A 25,594-nucleotide genomic window follows, 5' to 3' on the forward strand; every position below is an offset into this window, starting at 1 on the left:
GCTGAATGCCATATGACCGCCTTATTAAAAATATTGCTTTCTACGACATTGGTAATAACGACATACCTCATAAAACGACCACATTTAACTAATATTTCGGAGAATTAGATCTGTTAGAACGACCGGCTAAGCTATATTGTAAACAATTTGAATAGGAGTCCACATTTGTCTTCAATGGCTTTTAAAATCAGGAAAAAAAACAATAGGATTTAGTTGTAGGGTCTTTTCTAATTCTTAGAAACAAAACATGTCCATACGGTAGTCAAAGCCCGCTTCTTCATATCTCTTCAGTTAGTTTGTTACTTATCTATACACAAGACGCACCAAAACTTTGTGGAGTTATTCGTGAAACTTTCAAAATGTCGCAAAAAAAAAGAAAACAAATTAATATTGAAGAAAAATCGCGTATTATGTAAATATATTTTTCCAATAATTCGCTATCGATTTGTTTATACTTGCACGATACACATTAAACATCACCGGTTGTTACGACTATCGGTTTTTACGACTGAATATGAGCAGTCCCTTCGATGTCGTTATAACAGATTTTGACTGTACATACTTCATTTCAATTTAAATATAAAAAAATTACACACGGTCATCTGTACCGAAGGTAGGATTTGTTGTACTATTCAGGGAACCGAATAATACTCGATGTAAATATATTATTATTCATATTAAACACTCATATAAATAGCAGAGAAACGTAGTCCTCACATAATGCGAGTATCAAATTCACGATACGTTATATAAAAATCTTTTCCGACAAGGACGTTATAACAATGCATAACGAACATTCTAGTGTCAACTCAATACGAGATCCAGATTATTGATTTATTTATCGCTAGATTTTTTGAGACTTAAAAATTGGTGACGTATAAATTACTTTATGTTTTCAGACAACAATAAAATCGTTAAGTGCGGTTTTTTTTTGTGTGTGACTAAACCGCTTCCAAAAAATATATACTTAAAGTTGTTAAAAATTATCGCCACATGCAAGGGCATGCCACTTCAGACCTTCTCGGAAATGCATTCATCACCCCAACCAGCTATACTTACATATTGATTTTACAAATACAAATACTGTTACTGCATATTAATATAAATTATTCAATATTTCGATAGCGCTTAAAATCTGTTTTAGTAAAATACAATTATTTTTCAACTTGCACTTTGGTCACGACGCGTCTTGTTCGGAGAGCCTTCGAGTGAAACGATCGAAAGCCAACTACACTTAAAGTGCACTCGAATCTCGAGCATGGAGAAAAACGTTATAGTAAAATAAAAACACGAACGTTTGTCGCAGCGGTTTCGACTCAGAATCAAAAGGCATATTGAAAACTTTTACCTGTTTTTAATTTCCCTTGTAGGCAACGGGAACAACGGCGAATGGTTACCGTCGCTCGTGGACTTCAGCAATGCCAAGGGAAAGCTCAACCGCTGCCTACCGTTGGGAATAGTGCACATGTTTTCAAGTTTCAAAAATTAAATGCGTGTGTGCTTTCTTACGGTTTATCTTATTTGGTTAGTTATCAGTGTTATGTTATTGATAATCAAATAAACGACGGTTGTTGTGTTTTTCGCGAATAATTCTTACCTTTATTGATTCTAAAATAATGGAACACGTGTATTTGTTAAGCTATTTCTTCTGCACGATATGAGTGAACAGTAACATTAATATGTAAATTATGATTTCGCTAATACTAGTAGCTACGTTATTTAAAATAGTAACTAATTTTTTAAACGATCGTTGAAACTTCCAAGAGAATGCGTTATATATGCAAAACAATATGATATAGCTTAAAATAGATTTTTCATAATAACTTCCCAGAAAATCTAATAGCGGAATATTTCACAAAATTATTAACCTTTCACCTTCGATCAATAATAGTAGTATTATTGATCGAAGCCTTTCACAATCACTTAAGTTCGCAAAGCCAACGCTTGGCTGTTTAGTTGAAGAGAGCACTCAAATCTATCACCAGAAGAGTAGGTGAGAGCCCTCGCGAATCTATCCCGTTAGCTTTAACATATGTATCATGTAACAATATATATTATACTATAATAGAATATTCTGATTTTTATGCCTACATTAATTGTTACAAGATAAATTACTTATGCAATTTAATACGCGAGAGATTCACGGAAACCAAAGAAAATGCTACATATTATATAAATTTCAAGGAACATAAAGAAGATACTAGGCCTGGAGTTCCCGCTTAGCAAATAGACAAAGGATTGCCTATTGACTAAAGTAATAAATAACAGTCACCTAGGAATAATTGCTAATAAACAGTTATAAACGTGAAAGTTTGAGGTTGTATTAAGTATAATGCGATTTTTTAGATATTATACATGATATGTAAGATGAATAGTCATTTAAGGTTGATTTAAGCAAGTCGATAATAAATAAAAAAAGATAACAAATTAAATTTTAATATTATCTTTAAAGTTCACGAACCATAGACATTATTAATATTATTTTTAAGTTTTAAGATTTAGTCTACAGTGTTTTATTATTTCCGAAATTTCAAACATACCTATTACAGTTATCATGATCGTGGACGACTACCGTGTTATTTATTCGTCGACTTTTTCAATATTTTCATAACTATCGTAAAAATAAAAAATAAAAATAATTCTTTGCACGTATGTTTCTTTGGAAGGTATGTATGTAGTTGGTTATCATAATATTTAAGTGTCGACAAATAAGAAACAGTAAAATGAAAATGATACATTTTAAGCGTTACATGTAGTTTATTTAAAATGATTCACGAAGACATAATTTTTATGGACATAACAAAATGACAGACAGTCGACTAAATATTTCTGTAGTGAAACTAATCAACTAAATCAACAAATAAAATACTAAAAACACAATAGGCTCTACAAAGTAATACAACGATCTATCCCGCGCCTTTCAACTGGACAATGACGAAACATTTCTCGCACAACTCCTCCATAATTACAAATGCCACATCCATTAAAACGCGCATTTGTAATCCCTGCTAGCAAAACAAAAGATCTGATGAACGCATTAGTTTGATGTACACTCGCCTGTCTTCTAAATGAACGCAAAAGCCCCGGGACCCGTACATTTCGAGGGAGAAAATAAAATTCAAAACAGACACTCATCATTTTAACCCTTCTGAACCCGAACTCACACGTGGACTGAATACATTTTGTTGCAATAAAAACCTGGTAGGTAGGTAGGTACGTTTCAAGTTTTATGAATTTTGGTTTGAAATAAAAGGATGCATGGACTACCAAGATAGTTTGGGTTTATTTCAATACTAATTCATCTTATATGTTTTATATTGATCATATTTCTGCGTTAAAGCATTTTACGTTCTGAATTGTGATGCACTTTGATTATATACACGTGTATATAATCAAAGGTGATGCAGTAGATTTTCCGTGGAGGATTAAAGAGACGATTGGTATGAGTGCTTTCACAGCCATCCTCCAGGGTAAGTATGAGACGTCAGGCGGGTTGCCTTCGTGACTGAAGGTTTTCGATATTTTTTTTTCAATCTGTCATAAAGAAGTATCTACAGTCGGCATCATTGCGCCACTTTGAGAAGGCGGCACGACATGAGAACCCTCTTGTCGTGGCCGCTGGAAACTACCCGATCCTGTAGACCGAATGCTAAACAATCGACGTCGCCACTAACACGTCATTACGAATCCTCCCGATCCATTATCGGCAATTTCACATTATTTAAAGTTTGAAACACCGTGTTTTTTTTTACTAATTTCAAAACGATATTTCCTACAAAATTAGATCACTTTACTAGCAGCTATTCAAAGATTTTCCCTACCCACCTTCCAATTCAGTAAGGCTGATACTATTTCACTAACAAAGGATTACAAACTTTATCAATGCCGTCGACCAAAATATTTCAAGCTTCAAAATTGCTTCGGGACAATTTATGGACTACGGTCCTGCCTGTGTGAAGTTCTTTTATACCCTTTGTAGACTGCAACGAATATTATAGCAGGTAGCATAATTTGTACGGTACGTAAACGTCAAAATTCGCCGGTCGTCATGGCAACGCCCCTGCGGTCCGTCCGTACGTCCGGGATTGTTTTGAAATTCGCCCGGAACCGGCTCGTTTGTGTAATCCACGTTAAAAATACAATTAAAAAAAAAAACTCGATACAAATCGAGTGAATTTAAAACGGTGTATCCAGATTATTTTCCAATTTTTACCTACACAGGATAAAATTACGAAGAGCGCCCGGAGCAATTTATTTCAATTGGATATTCATTTGCGCGGTAAATCCTCATATTCATTTATTCGTAATATTATTTACGTTTTTGTATATTGTCGATTTTGTTTTCAAAATTAAGATAAAATTATGTGCGAATAAATAGGTAACTCCTTATTTTATAGCACTCATATAAGTAGGTACTAAACAAAGTTAAATTTATTATCTCTTAATAGTCAAACCCGACCCGCTTTGCTAGCCGTTCTTTGATCTTACTTTGATCCGATTGCTACTAAACTTCACAGCATCACCTGCTAAGCCAATCTTAAAATATCCTAAAAATTTTACAAAAATGGCCTCAGCCATTTCGAGGTCTATAGGGGAACACACATACTTACAAATCGACTTTATATATAATATGAACGATAGACCTAATTTTTTGGAAGACTAGCCGTACTCGCCCGCTTCGCTGGGCATTTAAAATTAACATTATTATTTATTTTCATTATTATTAGGGAGTCCAACACTCATATAAATATTAGCCTATCCATTAAGTACATGTATGTTCTACATGGATACCAAGTTTCAAGTCAATCGGATGCATGGTTCAGTAGTTATAACTTAGCATCCGTAAAAACCACTGTAGATTTATATATTAGTATAGAAGTATAGATTGACAAAGACTCTAATTCAATCTCAATCAAATCCTAAAATAGTTTGGTATTATAACCTATATTACCATTTCTAGATTTGACAGTAATATTAAAATAAAAACTCTTCAAATTCATGGCTTCGAAAGAGAAACCTTAATACGTAGTAAACGAAGCCTCTGCATTTATATTCTTCTGCATAAATCTCCAACGATCCATAAGCAAAATAATAATACAAAAAGAAAATAAAACGCAACTAAAGTTTTTTTTTTTCGTTTCCTTTCTCGGTATAAAGCTTCAGCCATAAAATCGATTACTAATAGTAACGCTCAAGTGTCGGCAGGTACTCGAAGCGTTCTCGAGACCAGCTGTCGAGGTCGAGGCCAGCTGTGCTTCGTCACAACGAGAAATATACACGAGCAGCTTTGCGCAAACATTCTCTATACAAGCAAACTCGGATAATATTGTATGTTTGTTTTGTATACACAAACGTTATGATAAGGTTTCTGTCAGTTTGTTTAATGTATTAGTGTTATTGTTGCGCCACACACGTGTGCCGGTTTAATACGGTTTTCGATTGTTCTGTGATTTGAGGTATTAATAAGTTTGTTAAACATTTTGTCTCTTTGAAATTTTTATGCCACTAGTTATAGGATGCACTGCGATGAAAGTCGATCAAAAACTGAACAGTGGAAGTCATGCACTGTGCTTATTCTAAGTTTCTTTAATTCTTTTCCCTTTGTAACATTCTCAGAGCACCGAATAAGGTAGATGAGTTTTACAGACAAACGTAACATATGTATTATATGAGTAACCAGGAAAAAAAGTAGTATAAATAATATTTACTACTCAGTTGAATTTAGATCAAAACCAATCAGACAATCTACGGTGAAAATGTACCATTTTTTTTTTTTTTTTTTTTTTATTGCCTTTGTAGGCAGACGGGCATACGGCCCACCTGATGGTGAGTGGTTACCGTCGCCCATGGACTTCAGCAATGCCAGGGGCAGAGCCAAGCCGCTGCCTACCGCTAACGATACATACGTATCAAGTGATGCGACCATGGCGGTGTTCAAATTGCCCAGGCTCTCAGGTGTACCAATTTTTGCTAACGACAAATGTATTTAGCATAATAATATGTTCATGAATGAATTCTACAATGAAGGCCCCGCAAAAATTTGCGTAATTATGCAGTAATTACTGAACTCGCACGGGTAGGTACTTACACACATCCTGTCTATTTCGGCTGGGAAGAATTACTGCATTCTAGTTTGGAGGATGGGACAACCATTACTATTTTAGCCCACTAAGTTTCTCGCCGGATCTTCTCAGTAGGTCACGTTTCCGATCCGGTGGTAGATTCTGCGAAGCACTGCTCTTGCTAGGGCCAGTGTTAGCAGCACTCCAGCTAGCAGCTAGCAGTTACATGTTAGGCCGAAGCTGAAATAGCCTCTCAAGGCTATCAACATAGGTAAAAAAAAAACTTTTAATCGAAACCACCCTTGAAGTTTCAAGGCGGTTAGCGGCATTTACGCTGTTGATGCCTATATACTTCGGTGACCACTTGAGCCGTGGGCTCGTTCACCCACCTAAGCAATTAATATTCATCCGTAGCAAACAACATCTTTTCCTAATCTGTATTCTTAGCCTCTCTGTAACCTCTATAAATAATAATAATAACTGGGAACAAAGCACGCACGGTCATCTGGCCTTCAAATTAGAATACCCAGTGCTATGGGTACCAGAGATAAATACATACTTATATACTTTTAAGCATACACATATATATCCTGTTTGGGAATCGAACCCATGATAGTTTCATCAAATGATAACTTTTTCGTACAATTAGTGTTTCGTCACAACCAGTTTTCACTAGTTTTATATAATAGCTTGGGGAAAAAGTTTCTTCGCATTTTTTAAGAAAATTCACAACATTTTTAATATAGTTTATTTACATTTAACTAAAGTATGTAGGTACCATTTTGTTCGATAAGTTTTTGCCATCTTGCAGGCAGGGACATGATCCCATTGCTATAGAAATTTTGGGGCTTCTGATCAAAATACCGCGACAATTGGTTTTGGCAGTCCTCTCGTGATGTTAACCTGACATTGCCTAATGAATTCTGAAGAGACCGAAACAGGTGGTAATCTGAAGGTGCAAGATCAGGACTATACGGCGGTTGCATTAACATCTCCCAGCCAAGATCTCTCAATTTTTGCTGAGTGGCTAAAGATGTGTGAGGTCTAGCATTATCATGATGAAAAACCACACCCCTTTTGTTGATTAATTCCGGCCGCTTTCTCTCAACTTCTTGCTTTAATCTCATCAGTTGTTCGCAGTAGAGATCAAAATTGATGGTCCTGCCTGGTGGTAGCTCATAATGAATAACGCCCTTCCAATCCCACCACACACACAGCATCACCTTGTTGCGAGTTAACCAGGTTTCGCCATAGTCTGTGAAGCCTGACTAGCATTTGACCACGACCTTTTTGGCACATTCTTGTCGTACGTGATCCACTTTTCATCACCAGTTATCAGCTTCTTCAAAAATGGTTCGATTTCATTTCGTCGTAATAAATAATGACAAATGAGTAGACGACTCATTAGGCTTCTTTCAATGAGCTCAAGGAGCGTGAGGTACCCTAATATCGAGCTTTTTTGTGTACCCAGTTTTTTCAAATGCGCCAAAACTGTTTTGTGGTCAATTCCCAGCTCTTCAGCTACGTCGTAACTACTGATATGTCGATCTTGGGCGACCAGAGCGACGTACATATTTGACATCAAAATTTCCGGATTGAAAATGCTTAAACCAAATTTGTGCTACTCTCACAGACACTGCACTAGGCCCATAAACATCGAAAACTTTTTTCGCGGCTTGCCTTGCAATTTACCTTTCATGTAGTAAATTTTAAAAATTTATCGAATTTTTCATTAGATTCACTTATCTTGACAGTACGAAAAATAAATAAAAATCACACATTTCCTAATTTGAATTTGGAAATATCTTCTTTAAAATTTAAACTTTTAATGATATCAAAACCAGCCAGATACAAATATTATAGCCAAAGATATTTTATTACAAGTTCATACATGCGAAAAGATTTTTTCCCCAACCTATTATATTTTATAGCCTGATACAATTAAAATATTGACCGAAGTACGGTCAGAGCGTGTTAGCTTATTCCAGTTACTTGTTTGAATGTCTCGAGACAATGTTTATGACTTTGACAACATGCGATAGAAAACTTGCGTTTGTACATTGAGATCTGGGGCTCACGGTACGCCTATTCTTTTTTTTTTATTGCTTAGATGGGTGGACGAGCTCACAGCCCACCTGGTGTTAAGTGGTTACTGGAGCCCATAGACATCTACAATGTAAATGCCACCCACCTTGAAATATAAGTCTAAGGTCTCAAGTATAGTTACAGTGACTGCCCCATCCTTCAAACCGAAACGCATTACTGCTTCACGGGAGAAATAGGCAGGGTGGTGGTACCTATCTGCGCGGACTCACAAGAGGTCCTACCACCAGTAAAAAGTATTCTTAAGCAGCTCATTTGCATCACAGTTATTATTCACTGCTTGTAAACTGAAAAGTAATCACCTAATGCATATTAAATAATAATGTAATGAAGTAAGTCTACCGATACGGGAACAATGACTTGAAAAGGTCCGATAAGAGCGGTGTGATTTAAATAAGCTAAGCTGTTCTACGTTTAGCGTTTGTAAGTTATATTATGTGGTCTAAGTAGTTTTTTTTTTGTATTCATGACTTACATGACGCTTAACGTTTGTCATAACGACAATTCAAACCACCTTAAAAAATATTCACGATTGACTTCCACGGTGAAGGAATAACATCGTGTAATAAAAATTAAACCCGCAACATTAAAATAAGCTTAAGCTACTGGAGGTAGGACCTCTTGTGAGTCCGCGCGGGTAAGTACCACCACCCTGCCTATTTCAGCCGCGAAGCAGTAATGCGTTTCGGTTTGAAGGGTGGGGCAGCCGTTGTAACTATACTTGAGAACTTAGAACTTATATCAAGGTGGCTGGCAGCATTTACGTTATCGATATCTATGGGTTCCGGTAACAATTTAACACCAGGTGGGGTGTAAGCTCGTCCATCCATATTCTTCTTCTTAGTCGCATACTTCATTGCAGAAGGTCGTGTCCCTGAAAGGCCTTAGTGGCTCTTTGTACCATCAGCTTCCATTTCCTTCGGTTTCCGGCTTCTCTCAGGGCGGTCGCAACAGAAAGTCCGGTAAGCGCAGCTATCTGATCTGACCAACGGTTTGGTGGTCGGCCGGCGGGTCTTTTCCCACCACCCCTATAGGCAATAAAAAAATAAGAAATAAAAAAAAGCCTTGAGACATGAGGTCGAATTCTTAGTTGTATTAATTGACCCCACACTCTATGCGGCAGATATTGGTAGGATGGTAGTAATACTCACCCGTGTAAACCCAGAATTACTCTACCAACAGTATAAATGCAAATTAATAAAATGTACTTAATCGTGATCGAAATCTCTGCTCTGTGGTAGGTCGTAAGAGATCTTAGATACTTCAACGTAGCAGACGTACAAAACCGAATATTCGTTAAAAGTAAAACCTCACGAAGGATTTTGAGATTTAAACCGTAGGCAACAGTGACTAATTTCATAAGCGCAAACGTCACACTTTTAAACTAATCGAAACATCGTTCCGTGAAGTGCTAATCCGAAGCATATGTGACAAAAAAAAATTTACTAAAAATAAAACTCTGTTTCAAGAACACTTGCAACACATTAATCGAACTATAAAAAGATCGGATCAATGCACCGATTGTCGTACACGAGTCTTTAAGCGGCGTATTATTTATTTTATACAAGCATTCCCTTTTAGCGACACAAATAAAAGACGAAACAAGAAACTTTTAGATAAGCATTGTAGAGATAGAAAGGGAATTATGGTAATAATACAGGCGGACGGCTGGAACGAGACAGGACGTTTTAAATTAGAAAATATTACAGCGTATATATCATTAAATTAACTTAAATTCTCGAATGAATACGTCTTGAATTTTTGTTTTAAATAACGTATGTTACAAAAAGAGATTGCGCTCCGAATATATTCATCTTAATTTAGAAGATTACTTTAAAAGACACTTTTTATCGTCTACCATGTCTGTTTGATGTAATAAATAGAATTGGGATCATCGGATTTCATTATAAATCACTATTATTACACAAATTATCCGACCCAATTTAAACGAATATCTTCTCTGAAAATTCAAAATTGAATTTCAAAAATCGAAACAAAAATTTGTAGTGAAAAACAAAAGAAAAAAGAAAAAAAAAGAACAGAAATCACATCCGTCCCCGAGAAGGAGGACATTTTAAAAGGAGTTTTTATCACGGTTTCGTACACCCGTCGAAGCATTTAATTACAAATAGTTCAACGGCCTCGTAAACCGAATGGGCTATCGATACGGTGCACAAAAACTATCGAATGCGTGCGTTATATGTAATTGAGTCGTCTGACTCACCCGGGGACGCCACATCTGCTGTGCTGTGAGCAGTTTGAGGTAGTATATAATTATAGGGATATGTTTATATTATTAACACGTTGACTGCCATGTAGGTCAATTTCTGTTACTATAGCACCGGGATATCTCGTAGGCTCCGGGAAAGACGAATCCGAAGATGTTCAAAATTAATCTATCTCTAAGAGATCTAAGACATAAAGGACTTGGACTAGGAGTGAAGTTGTGCGATTTATTTTATTTTGTCTATTTAGTGTTTCTTCAGGTTTAAATGAGTAATAACGATGGTTTATTAACTGTTTAATATCTGTGAAAGTGCACAAACAAAGCCGCTGGACGTGACTTCTCGGGATCCTCCAAAAAGTCCACTGAAAAAGTCTCAGTAAATGACCACCATTTTACTGAAATTATACTTCATCCCATATCATCTCATTTGTAAATTTAATTTCGTTTTCATTTCATGGCATGCCGTGTTTCATAATAATCAAATTCATTTCGTTTCATAATATCATTTTTCATATAAAAAAGTTATCATTAAAATTAAAATAAGACTTGACCTAAAGGTCTTAGTTACCAGGTCATAAAATTCCGTAAAAAAAAAACTAAGACGTAAAGCATGCATTAAAAACAAAAGAAGGCAATCTTAGCGCTTAACAGAAATCAATATATTTACTACAGTGCGCTACGTAGGGCACCGGTGACCTACACGGCAGTCAAGGCGTTAAACTTTTCAATACAGATCATTTTACATTGATTTAAAACATTTTTTTTTTATAAACATGAGTGTATTTCTCTTCTAGAATCACAATAGCTTCGTTTTAAGGTACAGCGTTTTTGAGTAAGCACGTAACATGCACAGCATTTAATGGTAAATTCCACACAGTATCAAAGATAAAACTCGAAAATAAAAAGTAAGTAAATAAAACCATGTAATCACACGCAATTTTATCCGGCTACATACCATAGAACCACATCTATTCCCTGAGGTACCCTACAGTGGTTTAGTTCCGGTACTCGTAAGCTTTTGTTTTCCCCCACTAACAGTCCTGTTGTATTATTTAGCCAAAAACAGGGGGCCGTTTTAATGGAGTAGGTAAGTAAAAGGGAGTCATAAAAGATTAGATTTCTTATCTTAAAAAAAAAACAATTAAAACATATTGACATTTTGATGGAATAGCTTTTATTATTAAAATACAATTTAACATACAATCTAATCTAATCATACAAAACTAAATCCAATACAATCTGACAAAGTGGATACCAATTATTTACCAATATTTTTAAATAACTTACTGTTTAAATAAATTTTTTTTTAAATACCAATATTTTTAAATAACGATTTTTCTGGTAATATCTGATTTTAATATAAAAAAGTCTTTAATATGCTCCAAATATTTGTTGTCTAGTGAAAACTAATTGAAAATGCGTTCAGTAGTTACAGAGAAGTAGGACTGTACGCGGACAACCGAACAGAAATTATTATAATAATAAAAAAATCTAAATATCACTTGCTTATTTGCTCTACATTGCTCTTTTAATGCTTTTTTTTAATTACAGACACACTGGATTCTTCTGTTTTATTATACGCATTGACGATATAACAATGCACGAAGTTTTATATATAGCCGTCATCAAAAACATTAATGCTGGCAAACTAAAACTGTTTATGTCTCTCATGAATTAAATTATCAGAACACGAAATTGAAACGTCATCAAACCTTTATGAGATAAAGGTTATCCGGGATGCGGGCGAAAAGGACGCAGTAATTAATATAATCTCCCGCCCACAAGTATTGTTCAAAGAACTGGCAACACTAATTAGGTGATGGGCGAAGATAAAATTATTACCGCGACCAATGCGGTAATGATGGGTTTGAAGATTACGTTAGTGCTGTATGGAATAGTTTGCATTTAATTTTCTGTCCTTAAACTTTTGAAATATCAGATTAACGAGTTAACTTCAAACTCTATGTGCAAATGAATAAGTTTTTTTTGTTTCTTTTTTTTCGTAAGTAAAGGCTAATGGATCTCGATCATCATTTCGAAATCGAAAAAAAATTCGATGTGTCGATTCAAGCATGGTACACAACTATATTGATACAAGCAATAGTTACGAAGTTGAAAATAATAAGTTATTCTCAATATACAAAATGACAGAAACCGCATAGCAAACCCACATAGAACAAATGATTAACTGTGATAAACATCTCCTGCCCTTGTCCCGCACAAGTTCCCCCAAAACAAAATGTGACAAAATGAATGAGTGCTTAGGTTCTCGGAAGCCGAAATTAAATTATCGCGAAAACCAACCGTTTTAGATTAAGCCACTGTATTATAACTGTGTCATTTGTCAAACAAAATTAAGTACTCAGTTATGGGGGTCCGGAGTGAACCTGACTAATTCAATTTTTAAAGTTTATCGTTTGTAATCGATCTAAATAGTGCATGTGATGTTCTATAGCTAATGTCACATAGGTCTTATCTGTTAGTTTACTTTTTCTGACAATTTTATCTATATATGTATATAATATAAATCTATATATTTTATGTATATAATATACATCTATATATGTATATAAAAATGAATTGCTGTTAGTCTCGCTAAAACTCGAGAACCGCTCAACCGATTTGGCTAATTTTGGTCTTGAACTATTTGTGGAAGTCCAGCGAAGGTTTAAAAGGTTGATAAATATGAAAATGCTCGGAATTAAATAAAAAAAACAATTTTATTTTTCCTTTGATGTGTCGCCCATCGGACCGGTTTCTTTTGTTGGTTTTAAGTTTATTTTATAAAAAAAGTTTAGGTCTTTTATTTATCGATTGAGGCACTACGGAGTCTGCCGGGTCAGCTAGTGTAAAACAAAAACGGGCTGGTACAATCCATTTCTTTTAGCCGACTTCCGAAAAACGAGAACTTTCTCAATTCGACAGTATTTTTTTGTGTGTCAGCTGTAACGAGTTGAATCGATTTTGATAATTCTTATGAAGATCCGACCAGTAGTTTTTGAATTATCCTTAATAATTCAGTATTAATGAAACATGTTCTCATTTTACCTATATTCTTGAAATCAGTTTAATTTTTTTGTTACAATTTTGATTTTTTTTTAACGGGTTTTGATAAGCACGCGATCTCACAGGTTGCGTTGTTACATATCGCATAGTCTGTGCCGTAACAATGCTCTTTACTGAAAATGGTTCGAAGTATAGTTTAAACACTAAACCGTCCGAGAATATTGTTACACCACAAATCTCTTACCATCTGATTCTCTTTAATTTTAATTTAACGTCTAATTTATAATTAATTTTACTAATTTATTCATTACTAGCTGACCCGGCAGACTTCGTAGTGCCTCAATCGATAAATAAAATACCTAAACTTTTGTATAAAATAAACTTAAAACAAACAAAAGGAATCCGATTCTGCGAAGCACGACTCTTGCTAGGGTTCGTGTTAGCAACGTCATCAGGTTTGAGCCCCGTGAGCTCACCTACAAAAGTTAGGGTTACGCTGATATAGCCTCTCAAGGCTCTCAGCTTAGGTAGGAAAAAAAAAAAAAAAAAAACAAAAGGAATCCGTCCGATGGGGCACACATCAAAGGAAAAACAAAATTGTCATTTTTATTTGATTCCGAGCATTTTCATATTTATTTCCTCCTTTTAATAAACCTTCTCTGGACTTTCACAAATAATTCAAGACCAAAATTAGTCAAATCGGTCCAGCCGTTCTCGAGTTTTAGCGAGACTAACGAACAGCAATTCATTTTTATATATTTTATATATAGATAAGATAACTCAACATGAAATTAATAAATACAGATTAGATTCCAAACAGTCAACTCGTGGAAATGTCTGAAGAAACACACCTTACATTTCTAACAGCCTAGTATGTATCACTAAGTAGTACATCTAAATTTCTTTAAAATCACGATATAAATTCATGTGTACCTAGCCTTAAAATGCCAAGTACATTACCACACATTCTACATACGTTCGAAATAACAGTCACATAACTGCACATACTTAAAGCGCAGTAAAGACTTTGGCTAAGCTGCAAGTACGAACAAGCGAGCAACAATGATGACCCACCCAAGACATTTGGCCACAATTTATTTTACTGTTCACACTAAAACTTGTTGTAAAGCCCGCCCACGTCATTTGTGGGGCTGACCTTAGTGTTGAGACTCACACATATTATATTTTTGAACGATTCGAGAGCAAAGATTTCAAGTAATAAGAATAAATAGCGTATTTAATTGAATTTTACTTTAAAATAATCGAAAAAATATACATTTTTCTTACTTCAATTTATGTAGTACTTATTTATGTCATCTAATGTAGCTTTCTCTTACACTACATAAGATCGTGAAAGGTTTGTGTCAACAGACGACCTCGATATTTTATTAAATATTTCGATGAATTATGCATAACACCAAATAAATTCATTTTCATATATGTATGTATGTATAGTGGTAAACCGATGACCGCGATTACTAGTTTCAATTGATGGACTTTTTAACAGAACAGTTAACACTCGAACGAACATACATAAATTTATTATAAAAAAAAGAACATAATATTTCTAACCTAAAAGTAAATGTTATTATCCGTAACATGCTTCGTCAGATTATTTCAATTTATCTGTTTGTACGGTACGCGTGGTACCAGGTAATAGAGAACAGAAAGAGGTAAGCTACCGATCAACTGCATAGAGTGAATGTTGTTTATTTTCAATTAGACTATGTATGAATCGTTTGGCAACTAAGAAATATTATCATTTTTTTTTTAATTAATCGTAGCAATTTTTTTTTACGGCAACCCTATTGCTACACGTTCACAAACAAATTTTTTTTGTTAAAATATAAATTTCACCAGGCTTTCAAAATGAAGGTCGATCTTACTTGGAATCCTAGACTAAAGCGTTTAGCTATCCAAACAGTACTATGAATGCTTGATGATATTTTACTAAGAGCTATGCTTTACAACTATTTCAGATGTAAAGCAATCATGTATTCAGGTAGACGACTACGTGCACGGTATAGCGTGGTATGCCATACAATTACCATACATAAAATAACAACATTGTACAGTTTTACTGAATATTAAATACGTATCATCCATTCGAAAGAACAAAGAAAATTGACCGCTCTAAATATAAATTTAAAAAATGGTATAGCAAAAGAAAACAATACTTTAAAAGAGAGATTCGTTTGAAGTCTTTGCCATTTCAACTATAGCAAGTAGACTTTAATGTAGTATTGACATAGAAATAATGAAGTCTGCATTTAAGATGATCATATTTTTATTGTTTTTTTTTTAATAAATAAAAAATCAAGCCTTTTTAAAGACATTTATCTCAAAGGATACGACATTTATATTGTGGTAATAGGCACTAGTAAAATGGGCTCTGAGTTCATCTGCTTATGCAGGAAAAAAATATTAAACTAATTCTAGAGGCATTATAATTTCATTCCTGTCGACAAATTGATTCGTTCAGAGCAAAAAGGTAATAAATAAAGCAGTCTCTTTCATGCACTTTTAAATTGATCGGTTTATCGGTACACCCCACGGTACGTAAGATAAAGTAGCAGGCTTAATACGATAAACTACTTGGAGCCAATAAAACTAACAAGTTCAACTACCCACTCAGTGTTTGTTAGATATACGAGGACTCAGCGATGTTAGGAAAACGATTGTCACCTATGATTGTTTTTAACGGACAAACTCTAAATTTTATTTTCGTTGATTCATGTCTGCTAAAATATAGCTAGTAATTTTAACGACCCTACTATGCTATTATTAAAAAAAATGATTAGTTATGAATTAAATCCGATTTTTTTATTGCCTCTATATGCAGACGAGCATATGGCTCACCTGATGATGAGTAGTTACCGTCGCCCATGAACTTCAGCAATGCCAAGGGCAGAGCCAAGCCGCTGCCTACCGTTAAGTGCTCTCCACAAGCCTAGTTTGAAGAAGGACATATTGTCATAGGATTTACATACTTAATGAATTGTTTAAGTGAGCATTATGCTTACGTAATACATTATAACAGAAAAAAACTTTGTAAAAACGTGTGTGTGAAAAGAAAATAACTTTAACTTTTTATGATTGAACAGTAAGGGAGACGATGCTTTAATACGGGATGAGTAATGATATGCCATACGCATCTGAAGTAATTGACATCAACAGACGAGAACGTAATAAATTATTATTTAATATCAATTTGAATAAAGAATAATAATAGTATAGATTAAGTAGGTAATAATATAGGTTTATTAAATTGTTTTGTATCTCGATGATTCTGTTTTAAGAATTTATGTGATTTGGTATTGTTTAAAAAAGTATTCAGGCGATTTGTGGATGCAAAAAGAACCCGTTTTGTTGAAACCAGTTTTAATTTAAGGAACTAAAGCTCTTTAATCTCGATTCCTTTTCTTGAATTTTCGACCAAATCCTTGAAAAGCTGAAAATCCAGCTTTTATAACAAGCTCGTGTCTTATTCCAACTTATGTATAAATATTGTTGGGAAACCGAAATTTTATTTAATAAAAAAAGTTATTAGCATTAATGCAGTCTTTATTTTAATTATTTATATGGGCTTATGTTATTTTCGATGGAATACTACGAATATTTTTTATTTTAAATAAGGGCTAAGGTCTCTTCGTAGTAAATAAAATAAAATAAAACAATTAAAATCATTGTTGTAGTTTTTGCGTGACGCGTGCTTATAGACCTTTATAGATTGTACAGTAAATGCTTATTAATTATGTAATATTCCAAACTTAAAATATAATTATTCTCTCAATAGCAAATAAAGCTTATAATACATCAACAGACAGACAGCCCTCCAAATGCGAGTGACATAAAATTAATAAACTATATTAATGATGAATGAACCTAGACTTTAATTAAATTAGCTACCGTCTTTAGATCTTTGCATAATTATAGACAAGAAAGACAGCTTTACCCGTACTTGATCGTTGCTACCATCCTAACCGCAGTCTTCAGCCGAGTTCAGCCTATGCGTATTCGCGTTGCTTGCTCATCAAAAACGCAAGCTCATCAAAACTAAAAATCTTAATAAGAATAGGTACGCTAAATAATGTTATTAACATTATAATAGTATTTGTTGCCTACTGAATTACGGAAAAATGGCTGATCGAATTATAATAAACTATTATTAGTACTTTGTCGTACCAACGGATCTGCAACCACTTCGATAAAGCGGCACGACGCACGACACGAGAACCCTTTCATCGTGGTCGCCGGTAACTACATTCCCGATCCTGCGGACAGAATGGAAAGCAGTCGACGTCGCCCCAAACACGTCACTTCGGATCCTCCCGATCCACTAACGGTGCTTTTAGTTACCTCAAGCACCGGTCATCGTTATCTTCGAACCCATCGCTTGCGACGAAGGGCTCGACCAGTAAATTAACACTCAGACACAGCCCACTGAGTTTTTCGCCGGGTCTTCTCAGTGGGTCGCGTTTCCGATCCGGTGGTAGTTCTGAGAAGCACGGCTCTTACTAGGGTTTTGTATTAGCAACGTCATCAGGTTTGAGCCCCGTGAGCTCACCTACTATTTAAGGTTACGCTGAAATAGCCTCTCAAGACTCTCAGCTTAGGTAGCATAAAAAAAGATCTGCAAATCGAAAAATGCTTGATGAAAAACAGAGCGACACAAGCAGCTATTTACTACGGGAAAATACGTATGTATTTTGATTTTTATGAATTAAAAATTCAGGACAAGGCACGTCTAGTATATACCTAGTCAGGTCATAAATTCTGTCACATGTTTAATGTAAAATAATTGAAACAAGTTTATTCATTATGTAACCATTCATATACCAAAATGAACTTAACAAAACATAGATTCTTATAACACTAAATTTTATTCAAAATGATCTCCGTGATTTTGAATACAGGCCTTCAATCTGCGCGGCCAGTCGTCTATCGCAGCACGAACGAGGTCCATGTCAATATCGGCGGCTGACTTAATCAAGGATGTCTTGAGTGACTCCAAATTGGGATGAGGCTTTGAGCACGCCTTTTCCTCCAAGTGTTGCCATATCTTGTAATCTAACGGATTCAAATCTGGACTGGAGGAGGGCCAGTCTTCGTGCCGGATGAAGTCGATTTCACGCGCCGCCAGCCAGTCTTGTGTGCTCTTCGTTCTATGAGCTGGCGCCGAATCTTGTTGGAATACCCAGTGCCTGTTATTGAACATGGTATGAGAAACAGGTTCCACAAGGTTCGTCAGGACTGTATTATGATACACAACTGCATTCGTTTTTACACCTTTCTCACAAAAATGTACCTCTGTTAAGCCCCAATAAGAAACTCTTTTTTTTTATTTATTTTTTATTGCTTAACTGTGTGGACGCGCTCACAGCCCACCTGATGTTAAGTGGTTACTGGAGCCCATAGACATCTACAACGTAAATGCGCCACACACCTTGAGATATAGTTCTAAGGTCTCAGTATAATAGTCACAACGGCTGCCCCACCCTTCAAACCGAAACGCATTACTGCTTCACGGCAGAAATAGGCGGGGCGGTGGTACCTACCCGTGCGGACTCACAAGAGGTCCTACCACCAGTAAACCATACCATGAGCGAGGATGGAAAATGACCTCGTTGGACACGTGGAATACGGTTGCTCGTTTCTTCACTACTGTGTGCGTACACCTTATCATTTTGTTTGTTGTAGCTCTCTTCTACGGTAAAAATTTTCTCATCCGAAAAAAGAATTTCCCGAATTTTTTTTCCCGCGTACCGCTTCAACAAAGCGCGGCATCTCTTCAGTCTCAGGTCCATTAGACGAGCATTCAAACGATGTCCTGTTTTTCTTCGATATGCCCGAAGCCCTAAGTCTTCATTTAACACCCTTTTCACGGTGGTTCTGCTTAACCCCATCTGAAGGGCCAACAGTTTCTGCTTACGTTTGGGATTTCTTTGAATTCGCGCCTTCACAGCTTTTATCACTGCTGGAGTCCTAACAGACCGAGGGCGACCACTTCTTGACCTGTCATCTACACTAGAGTCTTCATTGTATCGTTTGATGGTACGATAAACGAATTTTTTGGTTATATTAAAATTTTTCATTATGTTAAAATTTTGAATTGGCGCGTAACCGCAATGATGCAACGCAATAACTGCAACACGGTCTTCTTTAAGCGTCCACTCCATATTTAAAAATGAGTAAAATTCTAAAAGTATACATTTTTATTTTCATGAGCAATTCGAAATTCAAATTCAATAAACTTTTTTGTGGCCAGCATTCTAAAAGAAAAGTTTTTACTGTGTGACAATACTTATGACCTGACTAATTATAAATCTAATCTAGTACATATAATACATGGATAACCAAAGTGTGCTTTTAGCCAACACAGACATAATATTCTCGCTCAGACTGTCTGCTGCAGTCGGATAGTATCTGTGCAGATATGTTAACTCCGCTAATACTCACTAGTCTTTACTAAGTCACAGATAACGTATAGAATAATTAATATTATTGCGTCTGTGGTAGTTACCTGCTGGTCACGTATCGACGATAAATTATAGATATCATTCAAGCTTTATTAATTGAAATAGATGATCTTGAACCATACTAGATAGGTTGTAATGACCGAAATATTGCGGAAAGCCAATATTCCCTTTTATATGGGGTTTTAAAACATAAGGTTATATATTTTGGTACCTATGAAATAATGTTAAAAGGGTAAAGTTTACGAAATAATATTCTATACTTGTATAATTTTAATACGATAAATATACCAAAAACACAAGCAACACAGAGAAAAATCAATTCAGATCAATTTATTTGTTTTCAATTTTAATGTGTTGATTACACTTCGTTTAATAATGTTAATTATTGAATTAAGTTATAAAATTTATTTCGAATTATTTGTCGTGCATTCTTACCATTATTTCTACTTTGTTCAGATCCAATGCAGTACCCTAAGTTTAATGTAATTAGTTTTCGTTACGTATATATGGGCGCAAACGCCACTGTTGGCAATAATTAACATAATAATATATAGATTAGTTTATTATATGTTAATATTTATTTATTATTAGCAACAAAACTGTTATTCTACCATATTTAATAATTAGCAGACACTGTTTTGATGTGAAAATGTTCAGAATATGTTTAATGTTTATATTATTGTTTAAAAACACAAATGACTGTTTTAATGGTTAAATATGAATAAAGCATAAATATTAATAATAATTTATATTATAATTAACAGTACTAATAATTTAATTAAGTATTGTAATTGTTATGCAATGATGTTGTTGGCGCCATCTATTATTAGGCTGGATAATAACAATGTTAGTTAATATTACTTAAAAGTAATTCATGTAAAGTAAATTAAATGTGAGTCATGTAAAATCACTAAAATATGTATTTTGAATATTAAGCTATGTTTTGTGAATTGTTTCGCAGTAATTACATTTGTTTGTATAAAAGAAGTTGTAGTTGCTATAACCAACACAAAATGGCTAATTGTGAAAAACCACTGAATAACTCAGGCGTGGCTTTTTGTTGTAAACAAGTAATGTTAAAGTTTTATAGAATTGTATTGTATTTTCATTGTAAAAGAAGTTATGTGTGTAAATCCTGGCTTAACGCCGACATCAGAAGTGGGATCACAGCCCCAAAATTAATCGTAAGCCTCCGAATGAAGTAGCCCACTGTTGAACAAGTGATGGGTCTCTCAACCTGTATTAAAAAGGTGAAAAGTGATGATAGCTGCAAATGCTGTACCCTTGTAGTGGCATTATAACTTTTATTTGCCGCCGTTCAACTCCGATGAGGGCGTGACATCAAGACCGATGCGGAAATGTGGACGAAACTATCATGAAGCTAATTGTTTCATCGCATGAACATCGAGTTCAAAAGAGCAAGCAAGACATAAGCCGATATCTGGTCTTTGTATTGAACCGCATTGGAGCAAGTGAGGGACGAACTGATCCATGCATTCAGTAAAGTTGTGGATATTTAAAATGAGTTCTAGACCGTGGATGTTTTGGAAAAGCTACTGACGCTGAGATGGTAAAAATACTGATTTCAGGTATTTATCTTAAATTTATTCGATCCAAGTTATTGAGAAATACGCTGTGGTATGTATTTCGCTTCCTAAATAATATCGATTCTAAAAACGTTCCGAAAGCGTGAAATTGAAAATATACTGTAAATATAATGTTAATAATCTAAACATAACTCAGTTTTATCACAATCACATAATGATTCCTTCAGTTTTCGTGGCACTTTTAGTAACACTAAGGTTTTAAATGTGGTTACTGCGTCACTTGCGTCATTTCGAGAAAACTTGTTACCGCCGTCAAGATGACAAACGTATCACCACAATTAAGACTTAAATCATTGCAGATCTAGTTTAGTAAGCTAAACAACTTCATGTAAAGTTTTTGAGCATAAGGAGTCAACTGATTTCAAAACAAAGCATTGTGACTTTTAATGGAGAAAAATACTAGAACTGTTATAGAATTTCATATGGTAATCATAATCATATGGTAATACTGACAGTCTTGCTGACATCCTAATAGGTTTTAATCATTTAAAAATAACTTCTTAGTGTTGCACTCTTTGAGGAGAACTTATCTATTTTTATAAGTTTCTATCCAGTGAATGCTCAAGTTTGGAGTCATTATTCAATCATCATGTAACTTTTGCAAATCATGTCTCATAGATGGTGATCAGGCAGATAAAAGTTGGATTTGAAATAATTAATTTGGATAGGATAGTACAATGCTGTACATACTGTATGTCTCCTGTTTATTGTGAGGAGTTCAAGCATATTACAATAAAAATAAAAATAAACTTGTAATAATATGCCATAATAAGAGACAGCTCATCCCTGTTCAGCAGCTCCATATTATTACTTTTCCTTTCATAATTATTTACTTTTGGATGAGTGATTAACTCTCTGCACCCTAGGTTTCTAGTGGGGGTGCTGCTTTATTATTAGTCAAGAAAAAGGATGGCACAGATCTCTATGTGATTTCTGTTTTTAAAATCTTAGTTCCATTTTTGGAAACCTGTCACTTTTAAAAATTCACCAAGATAAAAGATAATTCAGGAGTTTCAAAAACTTGTGAACAATATGAAATTCAGTACCACATTATTGCAAAGAGAGCGAGCATGGTCAACAGGCATGCTGAACTATTGATGGGTCATAAATGTCACATGTTTGTAAAATATCAATTAATAAGATCTGACAGGCAGCTTTAAGAATTACAGTTGATTAAAAGCTGCAGCACAACAATAAAACAAAAATGCAGAGGCATTAGAAGGATGATGTTCCCTACCAGTCATTAAAATAAAGCAAATTGAAAATGGTCCGCTGAATGATGAATTAGGGGAAGTTGAATCAGCTGGTAAAAAATGGATGGACGAGCGGTCTCTGTCATCTAATGTGTTTTGGTAAAGGTAAAGGTTTGGTAATGGTAACGGTTTGATATAGGTAAATCTATCCTCTTAATGTCAGAGGATTCTGATAACTGACAAATTGACCGTATGGGCAGAGAGATTTGTTCTGCTGTAAAATGATTTATAATTTGTTATGGTATCTACTTTTATTTACCTATCCAATTATCCTTCCTAAAACGCTGGCGGGCCACCATGCGAATCCTTAAACCTGGTCTTGTTGGCTAGATCCCGTATGGGTGATGCCTTATGAGTTGGCTAGATCCCGTATGGGTGATGCCTTATGAGTTGGCTAGATCCCGTATGGGTGATGCCTTATGAGTTGGCTAGATCCCGTATGGGTGATGCCTTATGAGTTGGCTAGATCCCGTATGGGTGATGCCTTATGAGTTGGCTAGATCCCGAATGGGTGATGCCTTTTGGGTTGGCTAGATCCCGAGAGGGTGATGCCTTGTGGGTTGGCTAGATCCCAAATGGGTGATGCCTTGTGAGTTGGCTAGATCCCGAATGGGTGATGCCGAGTGTGTTGGCTAGATCCCGTAAGGGTGATGCCTGGTAAGTTGGCTAGATCCTGTAAGGGTGATGGCTTGCGAGTTAACTAGACCCGTATGGGTGATGCTTTGTGTGTTTGGTAAATCCCGTTGGGTAATCCTCTTGTGTGTTAGCTAGATCTCGTAAGGGTGAATGGTGCCTTGTGTGTTGGGTAGATCCCAGTAGGGGATATGCCTTGTTTACTGTTATGTGAAATGCTAAAACAGCGCAAGGGACGCGCTGGAATCAGTATGGCCGTATGGGCGCAAACGCCACTGTTGGCAATAATTAACATAATAATATATAGATTAGTTTATTATATGTTAATATTTATTTATTATTAGCAACAAAACTGTTATTCTACCATATTTAATAATTAGCAGACACTGTTTTGATGTGAAAATGTTCAGAATATGTTTAATGTTTATATTATTGTTTAAAAACACAAATGACTGTTTTAATGGTTAAATATGAATAAAGCATAAATATTAATAATAATTTATATTATAATTAACAGTACTAATAATTTAATTAAGTATTGTAATTGTTATGCAATGATGTTGTTGGCGCCATCTATTATTAGGCTGGATAATAACAATGTTAGTTAATATTACTTAAAAGTAATTCATGTAAAGTAAATTAAATGTGAGTCATGTAAAATCACTAAAATATGTATTTTGAATATTAAGCTATGTTTTGTGAATTGTTTCGCAGTAATTACATTTGTTTGTATAAAAGAAGTTGTAGTTGCTATAACCAACACAAAATGGCTAATTGTGAAAAACCACTGAATAACTCAGGCGTGGCTTTTTGTTGTAAACAAGTAATGTTAAAGTTTTATAGAATTGTATTGTATTTTCATTGTAAAAGAAGTTATGTGTGTAAATCCTGGCTTAACGCCGACATATACCTACTAATGTATCTATCTTTAAATATTTAGTAAATCATTAAAAAAACAAAATAACGCATTTAAAATCTTTGGTATCCTGTATTAAAATGCGCTAGTACTGAATTAAAACGTACAATTTTAAAAGAGATCAAAATCGCCTGCAAATGTAACAGTAATAGATCCCGTGGCCTGGCATAGTTGTGGCTTGTGCGCTCAAACGCCCCCCGTCGGGACAGAATGAATAACCATGAAATTACTCGTAAAACTTGCATTAGTAAGGCAGTTAATATAGCCCCGGGGACCATGTGGGCCACTCGTAAATCCACACGAAAAATATTAAGACACTCATCTTAGTCACAGTTATTAAAGTCTAAATTGGTAAAATTAATTGTTGTTTGTTTAAAACATTTGTTAACAATTACCGTCATTATATATTAATACGTGAAGCAGAAACTTTGTACCCCTTTTATCAAAATTGCAAGGACGGAGGAGTATGAAATTTCTCACACTTATAGAGAATATAGAGAAGGAGAGCAGAATATTAATGTTTTTTTTTAATTATGCATAAAAATGAATTAAATCAATAAATAAAACATTACACACACTACCACGTATTTGACACAACACATAATAATATACTCTGTTCTTATGGTCAAACTTTTGTTTTTGTTGAAAGTCAAATTAAGATTAGATTAATATTGTTTGTCTTTAATATTATTTGTTAATACCTAGTGTAGTCTTGGCGAAATCTGTGATTATAGAAGTATAATAGTCTTTGACAATAGAACATCGAGATATTATGTACTACGTATATATATTTTTACTGGTGGTAGGACCTTTTGTGAGTCCGCGCGGGTGGGTACCACCGCCCTTCCTATTTCTGCCGTGAAGCAGTAATGCGTTTCGGTTTGAAGAGTGAGGCAGCCGTTGTAACTATACTGAGATCTTAGAACTTATATCTCAAGGTGGGTGGCGCATTTACGTTATAGATGTCTATTGGCTCCAGTAACCACTTAAAACCAGGTGGGCTGTGAGCTCGTCCACCCATCTAAGCAATAAAAAAAAAACTCGATGCAATAGAACAATAATAATGCGGAAACCTATAATTTCGAATAATTAAAGTCGAATTTCGACTACAGAGGGACCACTAGTCTAAATAAATAAGCAAAGACAAAAGGTTAAATAGCTTTTTCTCCTGTGTTTTAAACAGTTTTGTTTTCTTAAGCAGCTGTTGAGGTGTTTAATGTTTTCATTTTTAAAAAGTCGGTTTCCTTTTTTTTTAAGAAAAGAAAGAAACAGTTTAATACCGTTTTCAGCTCTGTTTATCAACCAATT

At 34.8% G+C, this 25,594-nt stretch overlaps 1 long non-coding RNA gene across 1 annotated transcript; it reads left to right on the top strand.

The window, feature by feature from the left end:
• Nucleotides 1-20,582: 20,582 nt before the first annotated feature.
• LOC149502825 (uncharacterized) lies at nucleotides 20,583-23,163 on the top strand. Its single transcript, XR_016323256.1, has 3 exons — nucleotides 20,583-21,377; nucleotides 21,467-21,515; nucleotides 22,654-23,163. It is a non-coding gene; the product is annotated as an uncharacterized LOC149502825 (long non-coding RNA).
• Nucleotides 23,164-25,594: the final 2,431 nt, after the last annotated feature.

Source organism: Bombyx mandarina, chromosome 06 (genome assembly GCF_030267445.1).
Source record: "Bombyx mandarina strain Sakado chromosome 06, ASM3026744v2".
NCBI classification, from domain to species: domain Eukaryota; kingdom Metazoa; phylum Arthropoda; class Insecta; order Lepidoptera; family Bombycidae; genus Bombyx; species Bombyx mandarina.